The sequence below is a fragment of the Barbatula barbatula genome (assembly GCF_947034865.1).
Source record: "Barbatula barbatula genome assembly, chromosome: 25".
Classification (NCBI taxonomy): domain Eukaryota; kingdom Metazoa; phylum Chordata; class Actinopteri; order Cypriniformes; family Nemacheilidae; genus Barbatula; species Barbatula barbatula.
In genome coordinates, this window is record NC_136788.1 from 16587099 (window position 1) to 16595023 (window position 7925).

Sequence of the window (7925 nt, forward strand, 5' to 3'; positions counted from 1 at the left end):
AAAAACTGATTGATGATTTCTGAACAAATCATTCCAAAACTTCCCAAGGTATTGTGTGGATGTTCTGCTGCAACTTTACATAACGTAACCAAATGCATGAAAAGAGAGAGCGAAAGCATTTTTAGATCACAAATGTTGCTGGTATCATGCAAAAATAATTTCATTTTTAAACACGGCACTGATGTCTTTCACTTTCTTTTGTGCTGGAGCTCCAGCGTGAATGATCCTGAAATCCTGCAGCGTGTCTGCAATTTCACCTGGTGGATGATGAAACGGACACAAAAGCCCCCACTCTAACGCAGAAGGATGAATGTGAGTCATGGAGAGCAGAATATCACAGATACCCGTTTGACCCATCACCAGCACAGAAATTTAAGGCGAGATGGCAGAGATGGCAGACCGCCAGCGACTGTGTCGCCAGTCTATCGCCACTAGGTCGTTAGAAGGCGTTCGTAGCTTTGATTGTCCTAGAAACATTTAGAAACAAACCCTGCAGTAACAGCCGAGAGACGGATGACGTGAGCTCAGCTGCTTTACTCCTATTGGTAGTCGCTCCTGAAAGTCGCTCATCATTTGCATAAAGTTGACCAAATCTCAACTTTGTCGACTCGCTAGACACGCCCACCTCCTGTCACCAATGGTCCCTGTCGCTCGAATGGGCTGGATGTTGCTAGGCTACCATTGAAAAGAATGGCATCGCTTTGTCGTTGGGTGTCGCTGGCTGTCTGAACAGGGCGTTACTTATTTTCTTTACACAATGCAGTTAGAAGGGTTTCTGTAATGAGGCCTAAAAAGACACGAATGAGCCCAGTCGCTTCCCCTTTTTTGGTCCCCTTTTTTTGGGGCTTAATAGAATTGTGAATGGTTGTTGCGTTTCACTGATCACGTTCTGTCAAACGCCTCCTCTGAATCCAAAACGTGGGGTGAGATCTTAAAGCATTGTCAGAAAGGACATTCTGGGAACATGAGAGACTGAATTCTGCCTTGAGAGTACTTCTGGGAAAACACAGCTGGTGGTTTTAACCTTTTCTAAATCAAGTATGAACTTCTTATTCTCATAGTTTATTTGCACTAGAATATTTCCCTAAAGCAGTCATATGAATGAATGTATATGTAAAAAACGTGTTACCATGGCGACCGTAATCACGGATGCTGCAATCACAACGATTTTAATAACATCATTTCAGAGCAATATCTCTTGTCTTCAGTTTTTTTTTCAGTTTGTAGTGAATTGAATGGGAGAGAAAAATCCATCAAAATAAAACTGCAGACAGTAAAGATCTTAATTTGTGTAAATGACATGATCGCTGGACACAGACATTAAACACAGATTACAGATTCTAGCGACCCTCGGGGCTATGGGTGTCTCTGGAATGACACTAGACGGGTTCGAGTCTTACCTCTAGGTTATTTAGAGTATCCTGGAGAAGTGAGGTCTCTGAGTCCCAACATCCTATAACCGGTGTTCCTCAGGGCTCAGTGCATGGACTCCTGCTCTTTTCTCTATAATGTACGTGACCACTGCTATGCGGATGATGCACAATTTATGTGGTATTTAGCTTCGTATACGGCAATTGTGATACTGAGAGCAGTTTTATTGCACTTATGCATTGCTGTCGCTGTGTTGTTCTAATTCCTTCCTTCGTTTACCTCATTTGTAAATTGCTTTGGATAAAAGCGTTTGCTCAATGACTATTAGTGAATTTGAAAACTTGTATAATTGTTTTTCTTAGACGCCAAATTGATTAAATGGGAAGTTAACCAAATTAAAAAAGAAAACTCAACTACAAAATGTCACGTCAAAATGAGCTCAGATTTGTCAACTCCGCAATCAAAAGTCAATATTATTGAAGATGTTAATATGAGCCAAAGTCCAGATTATTTTCCCTCTACAATCTACATTCATTTTACACCTCCAGACTCTTCATGGATTTGTATTTCTGCAGTTTGAGGAGAATCCTCTCATGTCATTATTCTCAGGAACAGGCTGTAAATGACTTCACTTTGTGGTCACGCTTTGAGTTTGGGGATGAATCGCCTAAACCCAGCACCTGCAAATGGCGTTTACACAGATTGTATTTGTTTCGTCGGCCGTGACGTTAAACAATAATGCCAACAAAAGTTCAGTTTTGTTGGTCTGATCTGCATACAAATTACTTTCTGTTGAACTGATATGAAAAACAAATGTGTCTCATTATTCACTCTTCTGCTCCCGATGCAAAAAACACATTTACCGTAAATACAAAAAGAGCTCCGGCAGACTAAAGGCTGGAAGTGTGACTGAAGCGACTGTGCTTGAATGTAACCTGTTCAACACTCGCTGACTGATTTCTTGCTTCTTATTTCCTGCTGTGATTTATATTAACTTAAAGGACGGGGTTTTTAACCACACTGCTCTCTTACACACACACACACACACACACACAAAGTAGTATTTTATTATGTATACTTAAAGGTGAAATGTGTGAGATCAAGGAGGATCTTTTGACAGAAATGTGATATAATATTATACATACAGTAACTATATTTTAGTGTGACTAAATATATAGTACTAAAAGTAAAGTACTGGACCCTCAAACCTTTGTAATTTTTGACCCTCATCTACCCACAGTGAGTCTCGAGTCTCTCTTGACTTCTGCTTCTCAGCTCTCAAACCACACGTCTACATCCCAACATGACACTTCAATAATTGCCCACCTGACCCACAGCGTGTTTTATAGATTTATTTCAGGCAGTCAGATAAGTGCTCCACACAGCTTTCCTGCTTCAAAGAGAATGATTCTGTAACAGGCTTTACATAAACAAGTTTCTGAACGAATTAGTTGACAGAAATCCATTACAAGACTTTTGAATGTTGGAACGACTCAGTGGGGGAAATCCACACAGCATCAAGTCTCAAAAGAGATGCTTAGTTATTCATTTCAGACACTCTGTTTCTTTAGGTTTCTTCAAACTTCTGTCCTTAACTACTTCAAACATTTGCATTTTAGATTGAATTATAATGAAAACATAATCAGAATCAGAATCAGAAAGAGCTCTATTGCCAAGTATGCTTGCACATACAAGGAATTTGTTTTTTGACATAACCTTCCAGTACACAGAGACAACAACACACAGACAAAAAATAGGCTAATAAATAAGTGTATAAACAATTGTGCTAGAAATTATAATGCGATAGGATTAAGTAGATGCAGGGATGTACTAGGATGGAGGGGTAACAAATAAATATAATGATATTGCACATTTTTATTGCATAAGTGGGGAACATTTAACTGTTCATGAGGTAGATTGCCTGGGGGAAGAAACTGTTCTTGTGCCTGACTGTCCTGGTATTTGTTCTTAAAGGGTGGGCAGGGGAGTACCAATAATCCTTTCAGCAGTCCGAACCTGTCATGATCCTGCCTCTCCTTGTCTTGGTTTTCGAGTCTTGTGGCAGGATCATGTCAGTCCCATGTGTTTTGTGTGGAGAAAGAGCATTGTTTTGGTTTGAGAAGCCATACTCTCTCTCCGTAGTCCCGCCCCCTTGTTTCCCCGGTTAGCGGTCCATTAGTGTTAGTCTGGTCTCCACCCCTGGTCCATCTTTCCCTTAGTGTTTCAGTCCCCTCACCTGTCTCGTACAATCCTCCTGTTAGCTTTCCCTTAGTATTTCATCCATGTCACCTGCGGCCACTCTCCCTATGTCATCAGTCCTTGTTAGTGTTTCCTTTTATCAAGCCCCAGTTTCCCTCTGTTCCCTGGTTGGTTCATTGTTTATATGTTCATGCCATAGTCCGTCCTGCATCGTTTGGATTACCAGTGTTCCTGTTTGTGAGTTTGTGAGTTTGAGGATTATAGTTTATTTGTTATTTTAAGGACTTTGTTGTTTTGTCCCCCTTGTGGGAGGTTTTTCCTTTGCACCTTAGTCTTGTTTTGTTCTTGTTTTCCCCATCGAGGGTTTTTGCTTTGGAATAAAGTCTTGTTGTTCGACACATGTCTGCCTGCGCTTGGGTTCTGTCCACATCCATAACAGAATGAACCGACCAAGAAGAACCCAGCAGGCAGCAGTGTTTGCTGCAAGGTCCCGCCAGCCTCGTCCCCTCTGCAGCATTCGCCAGGATAACTCCGACCTGGCGGACTACCTTGATAGGTTTCTGGAAGCTGCAGGAGAGGAGGTCCTCGGAGAGGAGGAGGTGACCGCAGCATTCATCCACGGCCTCAGGGTTCCCCTATCGCCAGCGGAGACGAGGAGGCTGAGACCGCTGGACTTCGAGTTGTTTGACTCGAGGGAGGTGTTGACTTCGGGGTGTTGACAACCGCCGCGCCCTCAACCTCTGCTCCACCACCAGCTAGCCTCCGTGGTAGGCGTGGACGGAAGGAGTTGTGGGATTCCCCGTCCGACTCTTCCAGCACGGAGATAGTGGGGTCCCCCACCGCTACTCTGCAGCCGGCCACACGTCCTGTGAGCCGGTCAAAGAGGAAGAAGCAGAGGAGAGTGGCACCATCCTGTCCTGCCCAGCAGCCGGTATCCAGCCCTGCCCAGGCGTCAAGTCCGGTGGTCCCGATAAGTCCGGTGGTCCCGATAAGTCCGGTGGTCCCGTCAAGTCCGGTGGTCCCGTCACATCCGGCACCTAGTCCATCTCCTCAGCCGGCCTTCCAGCCGGGGTCTCAGCCAGCCCTCCCCCTTTTGTGTGGAGAAAGAGCATTGTTTTGGTTTGAGAAGCCATGCTCTCTCTCCGGTGTCACATCCTTTAGTCCCGCCCCCTTGTTTCCCCGGTTAGCGGTCCATTAGTGTTAGTCTGGTCTCCAGCCCTGATCCAGCCTCTGCACCTTATTAAGGTGCAGAGGTTGCTTGTCCATTTATAAGATAGACTGCTGAACACCCAAAAATAACAATTCTGTCATCATTTATTCAACCTCAAGTCATGTCAAACCAGTAGGAGTTTCTTTCTTCTGCAGAAAACAAAAGAAGATATTTTGAAATTGACTTCCATTATATGAACACGAAACACTAAAACATCTCCAAATCTCTTCTTTTGTGTTCAGCCGAAGTTCTTGTCATATACAGTTTTAAACGCCATGATGATAAATAAATGAATTATTGTCAGCTGTTCTTTTAAATATATAGCGTTATGTTTATTTAAAATGATGCAGCTCAGCCTCCCTTGTTGCCAAGCTGATGGACTGTCACTGAGGTATCACCATGGCAACACATAAAATTAAGAGGCTGACCTCAGTGCTGGAATTAAAGGAGCAAAATCTATTTGCATGACCTGATGTTTCCGTCAGTCTGACCTCAGATCAGAATTCCAAATGAGGACCAGAAGATAGTCGAGGGATGCTTTTAGTTTTACAGACCTGGAGGACACAAGCAAACGATAGGTTTACTTCTATGCTTCACGTGCAAAAAAGGAATAATTATAAAAAGCATTTCCCTGCTTTCTTGCATTTTTAAATAAGTCCAAAACGACAGTAAGCTCTCTTTTGTAAACATGAATTATGTTTGACACATCTCAAATGAAACGAAATGTTACTTGTTAATAACCTGTGGCCACAGACATCAAAACAGCCCCTTTCTCTTTCATTTTGCAACAGGACACATGCAACAAAGAGCTTTTCTCTGACACGCTGTTTCAAAACTGCGCTTTTGTAGTGTGAATGAGTCTGATCCTCCGCACCTGAACAACCCCAAGGCCAACACATCTTTATTCACCTTCAAGCATCACCACGAGACTTCCATACCAATGAAAGGAGAGCGGCTCTCTTCAGGACTGCATTATTCCTGAGATTACTACGGTTCATATTGAGATCTTCGATAATATTGCAGACGAGATCAGTATTGTGATCTCTTCTGAAACTCTATGAGACTCTTTTTCTCAGGGGAAATATCTGAGACGCAGACGAGACCTAAGCACTTGCTCTAACTTACGTTTAGGAGAAATAATTGAGATACGAATGCTTTCTTAAGGGTCGAGGTCAATAAACAAACGCAGCATCAAACAGAAGCATCAGCATTAAGTGTGTTATTTTCTGTCATCGTGCTCAAACTTTTACGGCCCATTTAACCGTCACGTCTTGGTAACCGTCACGAAGATTTGTGTCATTTCCATCTCTGCATTTTAGAGATCTTTGGTGGATTGTTGACGGAGGTGTGACTCGTGGAGAAACGGAGACGTGATGTGAGAGTTAAATGATGTTTAACAGACACCTGTCTCAAACCAAAAGCTTGTTCTCTTAGAAATATCAGATGCCGTGGTGTTATCTCTTGCTTTCTGTCTGTTTTTCTGGAGATCCAACTCTGTCGGATGAATTTTAAGAAGAACGTTTCAGGTTTTGTGATGCCGCGAGTCACAGCCGCCGAGTGATATTCAAATATTTGTAATTATTATTAAAGTTAATGAAACAACTGTGAATATAGATTTTAATGGTCTCTGTAATTGTCCTCTGTACCCAATGTGTCCTCAAATTCAATATTTTCACTTAACTTTTGGCTTTAATTTAAAGTGAAAAATTATTCATCAAGACGCAGGTTATTTCAGTTCAGTTATAAATATCTGCCAAGAGCATTAATGAAAACACGTCTTGTGGATTACAGGTGAAGGCAGTGGCGCTGAGTTTTTTCCGGAAGTGGCTTTGTTGTACCAGACAAACATATCAAATAAATACAGCACCTGAACATCCTGAAACACACAAACACAAAGAATCGTATTTCAGAAGAGACGTTTTCATCTTTATTTTAGGTTTTGTATACTGTAAGATTAAACAGCTGCGTTAATAAAATGAGTAAATGTGCAGGGATAAACGCATTCCCTGATGAGCTTAAAACACATCGGATGTGTGTGTGTTTGTTTCTTATGAAGTGTTTTACACTGTGACCGCTTCATTTCACGGCTGGCATTTCCAATGACATTTGTGGAGGTTTTGGAGGATTATTTGGGGTAAATGCCAGAAGTTTCATTGAGGCTGTTGTGATGTTTGTTATGTTGGGAGGAGTTTAACACATGTGGATGAACCTTAATGTGACAGACTGAGCACTTGTTTAGTTCATGACACACACAGAAAACGTGTGGCGCTGCAGCTCTGCGCAGACGTGCATGTGTGTCATTAAAGACGACAGAAAATCACTGCATTATACATCAAATGAGAACTCAAAGCACACGCCTCTGATGTGGAAATAGCACATGCAGATATTTTTGGTCGTAAGTTTTGAGACACAGATTGTACTAATGTACGTTTCATTGCTGTAACTTTGTTGTTGTGTAATTATATGCAATTTGGCTTAAAAGCACAAGATAATGAACCACCATCATCATCACACACAATCTCTTTCTTCAGAGATCCACAGAATGTTTTTTTCTTAACCGAACCCTATTTTCATGCTGAAAGCTGAAGGTTTGCTCCGTGCATTATTTCTGTTGTCCACAGTTGCACCTCAGTCATCAATGATGGAGAGAGAGAGAAACGGCACCTTATTTCCCTCGACATCGTGCATATACAAAACCAAACACCACCTCATTTCAAAAACAATATCAGACTCTGATTTTGAGAATTTACTGTCAGGAACAGGAATATTTTCTGTGTACGGTCACGGTTAATAAAGCCAACCTGTGGGAAACACTGAGTATGCACATTACATATTCATAGACACAAGCACTTGAGTGGCACAAACAACAGTGTGCCTGTCAAACATGAGCCAAACATTGATTTTTAGTCCCTCATACAGAATCGATTGGCTGTGGAATTCATTAAAAATAGCGAACGCTTTCAGCCAGATATCAAAATAAACCCTAACTTTAACCAAAATGATTTAACAGCTAAAATCCAGATGACTCAAATTTGATGTTGTAAATGTACGAGACGTATAAAAGCATTTGTTTCGAAAATCCCGGATTGTCATGAGATTGTGATGGAGTTGATTTGTGCACAGGTTTGTCAGCTCTTTAAAATTC